We start from the raw sequence: 16,040 nt of genomic DNA, 5'->3' as shown, positions 1-16,040 counted from the left end.
TACTGTGCCACATGGGCAACTTTGTTCAAGGAAATTGGCTGAAGCATTTAACACGAAATTCTACTGATTTTAGGCCTATATAATCCATTCTAATGAAAGATCTAGAAGTGTACACAGAGAACATTGTACTGTAGATTTTATTATTACTCCCTGAAAACTCGGAGCTACTCCCTGGGACTACTCCCTCATGAATATTAATAATTTTAACCAATTAAAATGAACAGTGGGCGGAGCATTCAAGGAATCTCGAGTCTGTGACGTAATGTTATTAGCAATGTAAGTATGACGTCAAAACATTTCGACTTGCGATGTCAAAATCATACTGAAATATTCTAGCAAAATGAAGGCAACAATAATCCTTCGAAGTGTCAGTGAAATTATTTTATATTTTTTTTAATAATTCCATTTTCCTCGGTATTGATGCATTGGTTATCTTACAATATTTTTGATCATATGCAATTGTGATTATTTAAATACCTCTGTATTGTTTTTAAAAATGTCTGAGTCTCTAGTTTAATAAATCTCCCATGATTGTTTTTGTATAATAAAACAGTTATGGAATGGGTACTTGGGAAATATCAAATTTATGGTTTCCCTCGGCGGCTTCGCTGCCTCGGGAAATAGTTTCCTCCCTTGGGGAACCATAAATTTGCTATTTCCCTCATACCCATTCCATAACTGTATAATATTATGTTGTTTATTATTTGAAGAATTTGATGTAACCTCAGTCACATTACTACATGTTTGTTAGATTGTATTTTGCTTCATTAAGAACCTGACTGGGGGATTAAGGGAACTCTAAGTACAGTTGAACTTCAGTATTTTGAACACTGATATCTCAAATACCATGGATAATTCAAAGTGATTTGGAAGTTTCAGTCACTTTTTTGTATTTATATTTCATCATTGGTCTCTCAATTCCTCCAAGTTTCTTCTGAGTTCCGTTGAGTCCGAGGTATCAAAGTTTGACTGTAAATTCATTGTTTTAGGCCTTTATAATTCACTTGATGAATGATGTAGTAATGTACACAGAGAATACAAAACGGATTGAAAGCAATAAAGTTATGAACTTCTGTAGATTTTCTTGTGTTCATTTTCAGTTCAAATTAAAGAAAAAGGTGGTGATTTAAAAAAAAAAACTTCCTTCTTATACACACGAATTGTGATTATAAAGTGAAATATAAAATACAAATATACTGAGTGGATTAGACAACAGAGTAAGTCTATAATTGCACTATCCTTAAATGGTGAAAATTGAACTTTGAGAAATCAACACCTCAAGAATGATATGGGAGAATTTAAGAATAAAGATGTAGAAAGCACAGAAAACATGTTCAATGTATTTAGCTTTACAGAGTTTACCTGAACAGACATCTCTTTCATGTCATTATGATGGACTTGGGCACAACAGAAATGACATCTGTGTGCCTCTGCCACTTCAAGAAAAATAATTACCAAAGATATTCGATGTCAGTTGCACTGGTCAATGCATTACAAAGTAAAATAAACATAAATGCACCCTCAATAAAACAAAATGTAAACAAAAAATACATGCACTACACCCAACAGTGACCAGGTTAAATTAGTCAGGTGTGGGTTCCAGTGCTGACATAGGAAACAAGAAAAATAATATGGCTTAATTAAGCCTATTTAAGAGTTGTGTTCAGCTTTAATAAGACCAATTGTTGCATATAAAGAACCAGTTGTTTATTCAATGATATACTAGTATTTTGATATTTATACTCCAGACACTACTTATCTGATTGGGTTAGGTTTCCGCCTGACTGGGTTAGGTTCTAAATTGACTGTTTTAATTCTGCCTGAGTGGTTAGGTTCTAAACTGACTGTTTTATGACCCTGCCTGAGTGGGTAAGGTTTCTGCCTGAGTGGTTAGGTTCTAAACTGACAGTTTTATGACTCTGCCTGAGTGGGTAAGGTTTCTGCCTGAGTGGTTAGGTTCTAAACTGACTGTTTTATGACTCTGCCTGAGTGGTTAGGTTCTAAACTGACTGTTTTATGACTCTGCCTGAGTGGGTTTGGTTTCTGCCTGAGTGGTTAGGTTCTAAACTGACTGTTTTATGATTCTGCCTGAGTGGTTAGGTTCTAAACTGACTGTTTTCTGATTCTGTCTGACTGGGTTAGGTTTCTGCCTGAGTGGTTAGGTTCTAAACTGACTATTTTATGATTCTGCTTGAGTGGTTAGGTTCTAAACTGACTGTTTTATGACCCTGCCTGAGTGGGTAAGGTTTCTACCTGAGTGGTTAGGTTCTAAACTGACTGTTTTATGATTCTGCCTGACTGGGTTAGGTTTCTGCCTGACTGGGTTAGGTTCTAAATTGACTGTTTTATGATTCTGCCTGAGTGGTTAAGTTCTAAACTGACTGTTTTATGACTCTGCCTGAGTGGGTAAGGTTTCTACCTGAGTGGTTAGGTTCTAAACTGACTGATTTATGATTCTGCCTGAGTGGTTAGGTTCTAAACTGACTGCTTTATGACTCTGCCTGAGTGGGTAAGGTTTCTGCCTGAGTGGTTAGGTTCTAAACTGACTGTATTATGACTCTGCCTGAGTGGATATGGTTTCTGCCTGAGTGGTTAGGTTCTAAACTGACTGTTTTATGATTCTGCCTGACTGGGTTAGGTTTCTGCCTGACTGGGTTAGGTTCTAAATTGACTGTTTTATGATTCTGCCTGAGTGGTTAGGTTCTAAATTGACTGTTTTATGACCCTGCCTGAGTGGGTAAGGTTTCTGCCTGAGTGGTTAGGTTCTAAACTGACTGTTTTATGATTCTGCCTGACTGGGAAAGGTTTCTGCCTGACTGGGTTAGGTTCTAAATTGACTGTTTTATGATTCTGCCTGAGTGGTTAGGTTCTAAACTGACTGTTTTATGACCCTGCCTGAGTGGGTAAGGTTTCTGCATGAGTGGTTAGGTTCTAAACTGACTGTATTATCACTCCCTGAGTGGGTAAGGTTTCTGCCTGAGTGGTTAGGTTCTAAACTGACTGTTTTAGGATTCTGCCTGAGTGGTTGGGTTTTAAACTGACTGTTTTATGACTCTGCCTGAGTGGGTAAGGTTTCTGCCTGAGTGGTTAGGTTCTAAACTGACTGTATTATGACTCTGCCTGAGTGGATAAGTTTTTTGCCTGAGTGGTTAGGTTCTAAACTGACTGTTTTATGATTCTGCCTGACTGGGAAAGGTTTCTGCCTGACTGGGTTAGGTTCTAAATTGACTGTTTTATGATTCTGCCTGAGTGGTTAGGTTCTAAACTGACTGTTTTATGACCCTGCCTGAGTGGGTAAGGTTTCTGCATGAGTGGTTAGGTTCTAAACTGACTGTTTTATGACTCTGCCTAAGTGGGTAAGGTTTCTGCCTGAGTGGTTAGGTTCTAAACTGACTGTTTTATGACTCTGCCTGAGTGGGTTTGGTTTCTGCCTGAGTGGTTAGGTTCTAAACTGACTGTTTTATGATTCTGCCTGAGTGGCTAGGTTCTAAACTGACTGTTTTATGACTCTGCCTGAGTGGGTAAGGTTTCTGCCTGAGTGGTTAGGTTCTAAACTGACTGTATTATGACTCTGCCTGAGTGGATATGGTTTCTGCCTGAGTGGTTAGGTTCTAAACTGACTGTTTTATGATTCTGCCTGACTGGGTTAGGTTTCTGCCTGACAGGGTTAGGTTCTAAATTGACTGTTTTATGATTCTGCCTGAGTGGTTAGGTTCTAAACTGACTGTTTTATGACCCTGCCTGAGTGGGTAAGGTTTCTGCCTGAGTGGTTAGGTTCTAAACTGACTGTATTATGACTCTCCCTGAGTGGGTAAGGTTTCTGCCTGAGTGGTTAGGTTCTAAACTGACTGTTTTATGATTCTGCCTGAGTGGTTAGGTTCTAAACTGACTGTTTTATGACTCTGCCTGACTGGGTAAGGTTTCTGCCTGAGTGGTTAGGTTCTAAACTGACTGTATTATGACTCTGCCTGAGTGGATAAGGTTTCTGCCTGAGTGGTTAGGTTCTAAACTGACTGTTTTATGATTTTGCCTGACTGGGATAGGTTTCTGCCTGACTGGGTTAGGTTCTAAATTGACTGTTTTATGATTCTGCCTGAGTGGTTAGGTTCTAAACTTACTGTTTTATGACCCTGCCTGAGTGGGTAAGGTTTCTACCTGAGTGGTTAGGTTCTAAACTGACTGTTTTATGGTTCTGCCTGACTGGGTTAGGTTTCTGCCTGACTGGGTTAGGTTCTAAATTGACTGTTTTATGATTCTGCCTGAGTGGTTAGGTTCTAAACTGACTGTTTTATGACTCTGCCTGAGTGGGTAAGGTTTCTGCCTGAGTGGTTAGGTTCTAAACTGACTGTATTATGACTCTGCCTGAGTGGGTAAGGTTTCTGCCTGAGTGGTTAGGTTCTAAACTGACTGTTTTATGATTCTGCCTGACTGGGATAGGTTTCTGCCTGACTGGGTTAGGTTCTAAATTGACTGTTTTATGATTCTGCCTGAGTGGTTAGGTTCTAAACTGACTGTTTTATGACCCTGCCTGAGTGGGTAAGGTTTCTGCATGAGTGGTTAGGTTCTAAACTGACTGTATTATGACTCTGTCTAAGTGGGTAAGGTTTCTGCCTGAGTGGTTAGGTTCTAAACTGACTGTTTTATGATTCTGCCTGACTGGGATAGGTTTCTGCCTGACTGGGTTAGGTTCTAAATTGACTGTTTTATGATTCTGCCTGAGTGGTTAGGTTCTAAACTGACTGTTTTATGACCCTGCCTGAGTGGGTAAGGTTTCTGCATGAGTGGTTAGGTTCTAAACTGACTGTTTTATGACTCTGCCTAAGTGGGTAAGGTTTCTGCCTGAGTGGTTAGGTTCTAAACTGACTGTTTTATGATTCTGCCTGAGTGGCTAGGTTCTAAACTGACTGTTTTATGACTCTGCCTGAGTGGGTAAGGTTTCTGCCTGAGTGGTTAGGTTCTAAACTGACTGTATTATGACTCTGCCTGAGTGGATATGGTTTCTGCCTGAGTGGTTAGGTTCTAAACTGACTGTTTTATGACCCTGCCTGAGTGGGTAAGGTTTCTGCCTGAGTGGTTAGGTTCTAAACTGACTGTATTATGACTCTGCCTGAGTGGATAAGGTTTCTGCCTGAGTGGTTAGGTTCTAAACTGACTGTTTTATGATTCTGCCTGAGTGGTTAGGTTCTAAACTGACTGTTTTATGATTCTGCCTGAGTGGTTAGGTTCTAAACTGACTGTTTTATGACTCTGCCTGACCGGGTAAGGTTTCTGCCTGAGTGGTTAGGTTCTAAACTGACTGTATTATGACTCTGCCTGAGTGGATAAGGTTTCTGCCTGAGTGGTTAGGTTCTAAACTGACTGTTTTATGATTCTGCCTGAGTGGTTAGGTTCTAAACTGACTGTTTTATGATTCTGCCTGAGTGGTTAGGTTCTAAACTGACTGTTTTATGACTCTGCCTGACCGGGTAAGGTTTCTGCCTGAGTGGTTAGGTTCTAAACTGACTGTATTATGACTCTGCCTGAGTGGATAAGGTTTCTGCCTGAGTGGTTAGGCTCTAAACTGACTGTTTTATGATTCTGCCTGACTGGGATAGGTTTCTGCCTGACTGGGTTAGGTTCTAAATTGACTGTTTTATGATTCTGCCTGAGTGGTTAGGTTCTAAACTGACTATTTTATGACTCTGCCTGAGTGGGTAAGGTTTCTGCATGAGTGGTTAGGTTCTAAACTGACTGTTTTATGACTCTGCCTAAGTGGGTAAGGTGTCTGCCTGAGTGGTTAGGTTCTAAACTGACTGTTTTATGATTCTACCTGAGTGGTTAGGTTCTAAACTGACTGTTTTATGACTCTGCCTGAGTGGGTAAGGTTTCTGCCTGACTGGGTTAGATTCTAAACTGACTGTTTTATGATTTTGCCTGAGTGGTTAGGTTCTAAACTGACTGTTGTATGACTCTGCCTGAGTGGGTTTGGTTTCTGCCTGACTGAGTTAGGTTTTAAACTGACTGTTTTATAAGTCTGCCTGAGTGGGTTAGGTTTCTGCCTGACTGGGTTAGGTTCTGAACTGACAGTTCTATGTTCCTGCCTAGGTTCTTAACTGACTGTTTATGATTCTGCCTTACTGGGTTAGGTTCTTCACTGACTTGTTCATGTCTCTGCCTGACTGGGTTACATTCTAAACTGACTATTTGCAGTTCCTGCATGAGTGGATTAGGTTTCTAATTTGCCTTATTCATAATTTCTGCCCGACTTGGTAAGGTTTCAAACTGAATGTTTTAGGTTCAGTTTTAGGTTTTAAAAGTTACTTGATAATGTTTCTACCTGAGCGGATTATGTTCTTAGCAAATGGTTTTTATTCCTTCCAGACTGGATAAGGATTTAACCAACCTGGGATAGCTATGAAAGTGACCGTTTATGTTCTGCTTAACCGTTACTTTCACTTATATTTTATGTTTATTTCATGTGTAAATCAGATGTACTAGTATTTTTGTTCCGTTTCCTTAATAAATACATGTACAGGGTCGTAGTATATCACGGGGCGGGGAGGGGACACATCCTTTTACTGTTTAAAATGTTCGTTGAAAAGCTGCCTAGCTCACCACTTTTTTTTTTTTGGCAGTATAGGCAAACTAGGCAAATGTGTATGAATAAGTATAAACATTATTTTGCTGTGAAAGAAGTCTTAACCTTAACCCCCCCCCCCCCCCACACACACACACACACATACACACAACAAAAGATTTTCGAGTTTGCCCCCCCCCCCCTTCTTTTTTTTCTTTTGTTGGTTTGTCAAAGTTATTTTAAGCAAGTTGCCTTTGTTTTCTTCCCCTCATCCCCTCGTTTTTTTTTCAAAGATGATACAACGTGCCAGAAAGAAACAAATGGACTCCCTTATATACCTGCTTGAAATTGATAACCAAGTTCTAAACTGCCTTTGTTTAGTTTTCGGGGGTGAGATTGGGGTTATTGTTTAATTTTTAGATTCCTTTGTTGATTGGTGGATGCGGACAGGGTTTTTTTTTTTAGCTATTTTAATCCATTCTTTAATATTCTTAATTCCATTCCATTAATTTATATTTGTGCTTTTTTAAAATTATATAAGCAGTTTCCTTACCTAAGTTCAAATAATTGCCTTACTTAATAATACCTAGACTAAAAAGGATTTTACAACATCTATATGAAAAACACATAAACTATTAGGTCATTCAATTCAATCGGGTTAGGCCTTCCCTCTCCAATTACATAATCTAGAGTCATACCGGAATTTGTTTTTCCGAACTGCCTGACTGGTTAAGTAATAGACTCTTCCTTTCGCGATACCAAGTGAAAACAAATCAATCGCAATTTCTCGGGCCTTTCCGCCAAGCCAAAAAACAACCAGTTGTTTTTCCAAGCTTGCAGGAAAGGCCCGAGAAGATGCGATTGATAACAAATAATTAAACGTTTTTTAATACTTCCAGTGTCGATCATTAGAATCGTAATAAGCCTTCTTCACTAAATTACCAATTCCAACAAAAGTTATATCTAAGTATTGTATCGACTATACAAATCGTAAAAAGCCTTCATTATTTGTGATAAGTCGATACTTAAATAATATAACACTAAACTACCAATTCCAAGAAAAGTTATAGCTATATTATGATATACTAAAGAATTTAATAAAACAAAAATCATCGCAGATTTCTTTTTCATTGTGACGTCATAATCAAATGTGCACAAGAAAGTCGCCCAAATCATATTGATTGCGCCCATGACAAAAGGGCCTTATGGCAATTTTGCTAAAACAGAGAAATAACGTCATAAAGATATGACGTTGCAGACGGTGAGCGTCGACGCAGATTTTTTTTTTATCCACGTGTTTTACGTTTTGACACGTCTAGCTCACTTTTGTCGTTGTTCTTAACATTAAAATATTGTAATTATTTATTTTCATCTATATCTTTAATTCACGTCTTGATCTTCTAGTCCACTGATATTAATTAAAATACTGTATTTAGAATTTTATTCGAGACCAGTTTCTTTACTACATGTTATTGTAGCTTTATACGTCTCTGATCTGGGCTATGCATTTCTTATAAATGTATAGAAGCTTCAGACAAGGTGATTCTCTGGATAATTGAATATGGATAAACGAATGCGATTTTGATATATAGACAAATTGAAGTTATTTGTTAAACACGGGTATATTATCAAAATATTGCAGAGGAAATCGTTTTCCTATATAAGATCCACCCCCCATTCTCAATTAACACATCGATCATGTAAACATTGAAGCATTGGTACATCGTGCATAAATTTTTGTTGTAAAATGCTTTAATTGCCAAAATTTGAAACTGATCACACTTCTTCCAACAGAAAAGAATTTTAAGTATTCTTGTAAGTTTTCACAAATCTAGCAAAAGTACGAACGAATGACAGACGTGATATTATTTTTAAGAACTATAAATAAAAACAAGAGAGGTAACTCTGACAAGCGAGATACTAGAGAGGTACCAGAGAGGGACTTTCTTTTTTTCTTTTTTTTTTAACACCATTCAAAATCAACATACTCATACAAATTTGCTCCCATAGTATAAAAAATATTTTTAAAAATCTTACTTATCATCAGTTAAAAAAACGTTTTAATTATAAGTATTATATTTATATTTTCTTTAATAGTATTTTTGAAAGCTCATGTAATTAGCTGCTGTCAAAGTGAAAGAGAAAAAAAAAATATTGAATAAGAAATAGATGCTACATTGAACCAGACTTTCATTCATTTTTTAAATCCGTTACATGTGCATCTATTTATTTAACATGAAATTATTTTTTTTAAAATAACTTGAATTTTAATTTTTTTTCAGTAATAATGATCATAAATTTAAATAAAATAAAATGAAATTAAACAAAAAATTGTTTCGAAATATTTTTGTTGTTGCCACTTCCGATGTAAGTACTTGAAAACAAACAAAAACTACCGAATAAAATAAAATTGTTCTAATTGTTCTACCTTAAAAAAAGTTTACATGTATGTATACCTGATGTGTGTGTGAGACAGGGAGAGAGAAAGAGAGAGAGAGAGAGATGTTACATTAAATCCAGTTTATTAATACAATGTGAAATGTGAAACTTTAATGAAAAGGCGAATTTTCAAAAACACAACAATATCGTATTATGAAAAGAAATCTCTATCTCTTTTCTTTTTCTTTTTGCTGTCTATTTATTTTCAGTAACTCGAAAATATAACATTTTGGTACTCGTGTTGTGCATAAAAAAGTTCAAAGGTTTTAGCTTTATCTGTAGTTTTTAGTCACTTAAAAGTCAAATATATGTAATCCTTGTCATTCATAGAATCTCAGCATTGTATGTCATTACAGTTCTATTATCAATCTAAAACTCGTTTTCTTATTGAAATAATAATCTCAGTTATCGGTTAGTATGATATTGCTTAACTTGCCGTTGAATTATGTATACGGGCTGATTTTGTTATTTGGATTTATTGAAATAAATCTTGTTAAGATCAAATTGTATTTAAACATGCATTGTACAAATTAAATTAAATGCTAAAAATATACTGCACAAAAGACTAAAAATATGTTTGAAAGTTTTTATTTTTGTGGCAGTGCAGGAGACCGGGGAAGAGGGCCAGGGTCATTTTATATTACCGGGATCTAACTACTTTACAGTGTATCTGTAAAGCTTTACAAGGATAAGCATATCCAAGTCTCTGGCATGGGGCCAGAATGGAATTTTTATATTGTAAAACTTCATATTTAATAACATTTGAAAACAATAACATTAGAATTTCATGCGATAAAGAAGCCGCGAGAAATGGGGGGGGGGGGGATTCTACACACACCATCACATAACAATATTTACATGTACCTAAATGTGTGCCACATCGTAAAAATTTGTCATTTAAAAACTCAGCCAGTCAAGGAATATTATGAACCAGTCGCATAAATAAAAAATATATAAAACTTTCAATTAATTTTACACCCCCCCCCTCCCCCTCAGCCGAAAAAATTCTATGAATTAATCTGCATGTCATTGATTCATAACGACAACATATATATAATTATTTATGATTTATTTCTTAGAAAAATCTTTTCGATATTAATTTAAAAAAATGACATATTGATTTCATTCAAAGTTCGGATAAAATTTGTTGAAATGACAATAAAATACCCGATATCTATTAGTACCCAGTGTATACATGTTCTTCTAAAACCATTGAATTTTACAAAATCAAACAAAATCGTTATTCTAGGACGCAATTTTTCTCATGATTAACTAGATTTGATAGCAGTTAAGTTTCCAGTTCCAGGCATGTGGAGCTTATTATCGCTGTTTGTTTTGAAAATGACCCTGCTAATATACATGTACGTAAGTAGAGAGTTCAAGGTGCAAAAATAAATTGAGGAATTATTTCAATATTATTTCAAACCTAACCAAATGACGTATTTGGAGGTTATGGGGTTGGTGGTGGGAAGGAATCCCCCCTGCACACCTAAAATGTAGGAAGATTTTTAAAATACAACAACCCTCGTATGCTATTAAACTCATGTTAACTACAAGTATTGCATGTTTCTGTCATTTAACTTTACCCCCCCTCCCCCCCCCCCCCGCCCACACAATCCAACTACTGGTCATCCTGGATCTGTTCCTTTCATTTTAAATGCATGTGAATTATAATTCATCCATTTGTTTATAATTTATCAACCTGCTTACTTAAAATTAATCATTCAAAAATTTTCCTTGCTGTGACTGAAAAAATGTGTATCATTTAAATTTTAAAAAAGAAGTTTTGTTACCACATGCGGGCAGAAGTCCTTCTGATTTTTTGTTTGAAGAGTTTTTTTTTTTATCAAATATTGCTTAACATGCAGTGTATCAACTTAATGTCCTTAAATTGTTGTAGAGCGTATACGGTAACTCACTACATTTCACAAATTTTCTGTCTAATTATATTTAGAAAACAAAAAAACAAAAAACCAACAAATTTTCACTACCCAGCAGCATCTATTTTATTGTTGTTCCCGATAATTTTTTTGAAATATTGTTTAACTTCACATTTTGAAAGAGATATCGTTAATACTGGATTCAACCCCCCCCCCCCCCCCCAAAAAAAAAAAAAAATTGACATCTTGTCCTATCGAGAGCCATGCTTAAAATGAGAAGATTTTCGAATGAATTCTACAGGTTTCTCAAACGATTACTACACGAGATAAATACTTTGGTTTTGAGAAAATAAATTGATATTGAACAGAAACCGCTTGCTTCTCGGGTTTTCCTGACATTCCAGCATAGTGAAATGTAAAACAAACAAACGAACAAACACTCATAATTCTATACGCCACTGCATGATGGATAATAGTTGATACAACTATTTATTATCATATTATACAATTATTAAAAGAGACAATGACTCAAAAATGTTTCTGGAAATGCTCAATAACATACATTTATTACCGTAGTAACATTACAATGCAAAGTGAAAGTCATGTTCACTCTGAAAACTTTTGACGTTGGTGCGAAAGTAACATGACGTCATCGTTTACCTGTTAAAGTATCATTGTAATAAATGAAGAAAAAACCTACTTAGAGTTGACGTAGGGCCTTAAAAATTCAGATTTGGCAACTTCTAACCTTGCTCTATTAATATCCATGAAAAACTTAAAATGTGTAAAAATTGCCATAAGGGCCCTTTTCCCATGGGCGCAATTGCGTACCCAGTTTTAACGACGTCAGCAAACCCGCGACCTACGTTAAAATACTGCATGTAATGTTATGTAAAACAAAATAATGAATTCTCGCACGAATTCACTAGACAAAATTGCTAATGCACCACTTATTATTTCTTATTTGTGAATTGATCATTTTCCTGATTGGTACTAGTATATAAAATATGCCTTCTTTTCCAAAACAGTTGGATTGACAAATGTCTTGGTGTCATGTCAAGACCTTTAAAGGACCTCCTTGTCCGAAAACCAATTTCCCGATGTGCACTGCGCACCGTTTTTGCCAAGATATGAAGTTGGTGATTACCGATGGTGGTCCGTGACCTTGCGACGGGAGCAGTCCCCCACTTAAAAATAAAATAATATACGCTGATTGACTACCATATCGCCTAGTAGTCATCCAGTGCCTTGGTGTCCCTACCAAGTCCACCCAACTTCCGGTTGCCCCAATTTTGTGGAACAATCTTGATATTATTGTGTCGTGCTCACTTAATGCCGTCGATATCTATTGTAAACATTTTTGTGATCGTTAATTCATTTTCAACAATTTTTCACCAGAGAAATTCATAATCATCTAATTCTTTTAATTTTTTTTTTTACAAATTTCTTCAAAGGAACCCCCTGCAGATTCGATACTGGCTGCCTTAGCACACTCTTCTAGAGTCAAACGCCGCATACGGTGTAACTTTTTTTTCTGAGTTTTTAATTTGTACAAACATAAAGAACACAACCACAAAGAAAAAATCAGAAATTAATTCCACCAAAAAAGTATGAATGTGATTTAATTTTTTTCTATGAAGTGGTTACGCTTCAGTAAACATTGTTGTTATTTATCAGTTAAAGCATTTAAATGTCTCATTTTTTACTAAAGTAACATAATTATATATCAAAACATTATAAACAAGTTTTGAAAAGAAAAATGTTAATTTATTTAGGTGGTGTGTTAGCAATTTTGTCTAGTGTATATTTTACCATATCTGCATTTTATATGTAACTCATGGCACACGGATATAATAAAATTCGGTTAATTTGAAATAGATATTAAGGTCCCTTAAAATTCAATGTAAATGAGTCTGACTGTGGCTTCAACTCATCAACCTCAAAATTTGTAATTTATAAATTTAAAAAAGTAACATGTTCAAATATATTTAGGTGCTAAGCAATTAAGTATCAATCAAATGCGTGGAAGACAAACGTTAGTTTACTGCTGTATTAGCAGCAGCCAAGTCCGGAGTTTTCCTACCTACTCAAACATTTTCATCAGGGTTATACTGATAAATATCAGCCCCATACAATATTCCCAAAGACTTGGATATATTCTTAAGTGAAAACCATTGGAGTAATATTGAAATAATGCGTAGATACGCTGATAAGATAATTGTTCACTATATTGATAAGATGCGAGTCGAGTTTGATTTGCCATACACCACACAAAACATTGTGTTTTTTTTTATTTGTATAAGACGCACCGTGATAAGTCCATATACTTAAAATGTTAGAGTGAATCGGAATTAAAGTTGTGTTGTCCCTTCTGCGTGTAAAGAAAATTTCAACATTTAAGCTGAACACGACTCGTAAGTAGGCGTACGACACATTAGTCTTCCTTTCTCAGACATCACACTGGGGTATACCCTTCGCATTCGTTACACCTGACTGCTTTCTTGTCACCGGTACCTGCGTGGAATAGACGACATGTGTTCGAGTTGATTATCTTTCATTACCTTTGTTTACATTATATTTACATGCAGTGAAATTTTCTTTATGAAATCCTTTGGAAATCTACAGCATTCAATATCATATAACACGCACGAAAACTTGTCGCTGTGCTGTAGAATACATAGTAGGAACTATATGAATTTTCAATACTCTAGGAACACCAAAATGTATACTATTTTGACTCAAATTAATTAAAAACAAATAACCCTGTTAAATTATCGTAAAAAAATATAACAAAATTAATATACGTTTAAAATCAATTTGTCATATTCTTCCCTTGTAATATTATTTTGCATTACTGAGTATTTGACTTTCTACGTCACGAACGGCTCTTACGTCAATTAAGCACACCAGTTCTGAGAGCGCTAATTTCATAATAAAGATTGATGAAATTAGTAATTATGAAGAGAAATAAATTTAAGAATGTAAATATAAGCATTGAATTCTTATTTTTGGATGTCATTGGATGCAAAATTTTATTCAAATGCTTTCATTATAATTTCTTTGAACATTTATCAAGTTATATTTCGTTGAAACGTCTGACCATCTTACAATGTACAGATTTATAAAAATCGGTTTTGTTTTGTCTTGTACTAAAATTTCTTTGCATCCATAATAATCTCTGTATCCTCTTCTGTCCTCTCACTAGTAACGTGATTATATTCCTGGGTAGTATTCTCCTCCTTGTCCTTCATAGTAACCTCCTCCTCCGGATCTACTAAAGTATCCTCCTCCCTGTCCTTCATAGTAACCTCCTCTGTGTCTGTAGGGCCTGAAGCCCATCCCATAGTACCTCCCTTAGTGTCTCCCATAGTAAGCTGTAATATACACAGCAATACAAATAAAGATCCCAAATCCTTGGAATGAAAAAAATGATAAAAGTTTTCTCATACATTTGAAAAACAATTATTCAAGAGCTAAATACAATAGCTAAGAACAATTCAAACAAAATCACAAAAGGCAAATTTATCAATCTGAGAATAAAAACATCATACACTCAACAAATACGAAGAACAGCAACAACCTATTCTAGGGTAATGTTTGATTTTGCAATATTTCCCTATTCCACTATGAAAGTTAGAAAAGCATTGAGAAAAAGCTGAAGTTACAATAGATTATTTCATATGAACTTTTGCAAGCTTAAATCATCTTATACAATTTTTTCACTGAAAGAGTAACTCATGTGAAAATGGACTTAATTGAACATCCGTTTCATCGATGGTGATTAAAATAAAAGTTTTATTGGCTATTCAACCTCATTTTTATTAAAAACGTAATGACACTAAATGCCAGTGAAATGTAGGCTTTGAATAGACCGTATTTTTGAATTAAGGATATTCTTTAGAAGATCATGTTCTGTTTAACACCACGCCAAAGTTTTAATTATCGCAGAGCAAAACTATAATGACGATGAGCGCATTGTTAGAATCATTTTACAAATTAATTACCAGACCTATTGAATCCATCCTTTTGATTTGAACTATGTGATTCCAGTTGGTAGACTGTTCAAAAATGAATCAACATTTCTCAATTTTTCTCTTAAAATAGGACCAATCCAAGCTGTTTGTGACGTCATTAACGATTTTGCGTGCAATTGAGACAAAAAAAAGATGTAGGTTTTACAGATTAAAGAAACTGTTAATGTGTAAATCAAATAATTGAAAACGTGCATATTAATAAAAACGTTAATATATTCAATTACAAGTTAAAAAATTTAAAATAAAAAAGCACTTTGAAAGTATTTTCCCAATCCATTTGAAATATTTCATTCAGCTTGATATTAAGAAGCGTACGTTGTACAAAATAAGTGGATTACAAGTTCAACTTAAATATCAATAATCTAAAATGACGTACGCTCAAATATAAGTTGCAGCTCTTTTTCGAGGGGTTTAATCCAAAATATTTTTGTCAATTATAAAATTGATTTAACATGCATAATGTGCTTAAGCTTATGGACATAATGATTTTCAGATCAATAATTGTATTCAATTAATAAATATTCTATGCAACATTTAGGAGGTTCAAGATATCTGTTCAGTCCAAGATTTCTAAAAAATATGAGCGATTAATTCGTTATGCTACAACGTAATGCCCGAAATGTGTTTAAGAGTAATGTTTGGCGAGTAATTAAGAACATTTATCATATATAAATCCAGTTCAACGTATCTGATTATCTGCCTAATTAAAGTAGTCGCTGATTTTGCGCATATTCCAAGAAAAAAACCCCACTAGAATCACTTGCAGAAGGAAACGTCATTACTTCGGTACCGCTATTAAAGCGTAACGTTAAGTGTCAAATTAACTGCACGGGACGTCTATAAAGCTGTAGTCATCTTACAAATTGGGTTTAATTTATTTGTTTTGTTTATATATTCAGATACAATAGTCAAGAACGTCTAGTTCTTTGTTTCCCAAACAGGGAAACATAGTTGACGAAAACTCACTGAAAATTATAGAGTATTTCATCTTATACAATTCTAAATATATTAAACGAAGTTGATTGAGTTTCTTATACCATGTTTTATTGTGAATAAAAACATAATGTAACAAGAGAGAGAGAGAGAGAGAGAGAGAGAGAGAGAGAGAGAGAGAGAGAAGGTACACTCACC

General features: G+C 35.1%; 2 protein-coding genes across 2 annotated transcripts in view; one reads left to right on the top strand and one right to left on the bottom strand.

The window, feature by feature from the left end:
* Nucleotides 1-8,049, bottom strand: part of LOC133186579 (uncharacterized) — a 160,068-nt gene extending 152,019 nt beyond the window's left edge. The window contains exon 1 of the mRNA XM_061321808.1: nucleotides 8,043-8,049. The gene's annotated coding sequence lies outside the window, so the exon portion shown is untranslated. The remainder of the gene's footprint in view (nucleotides 1-8,042) is intronic.
* The window catches only part of LOC133186914 (uncharacterized), a 492,852-nt gene that overhangs the window by 266,328 nt on the left and 210,484 nt on the right, over nucleotides 1-16,040 (top strand). The window lies entirely within an intron of this gene.

Source organism: Saccostrea echinata, unplaced genomic scaffold (assembly GCF_033153115.1).
Source record: "Saccostrea echinata isolate AGI-Se365-2 ecotype Australia unplaced genomic scaffold, CSIRO_AGI_Sech_v1 ptg000014l, whole genome shotgun sequence".
Taxonomy (NCBI): domain Eukaryota; kingdom Metazoa; phylum Mollusca; class Bivalvia; order Ostreida; family Ostreidae; genus Saccostrea; species Saccostrea echinata.
Note: the sequence above shows the minus strand (reverse complement) of the source record. Positions and strands in the feature narration are given on the sequence as shown.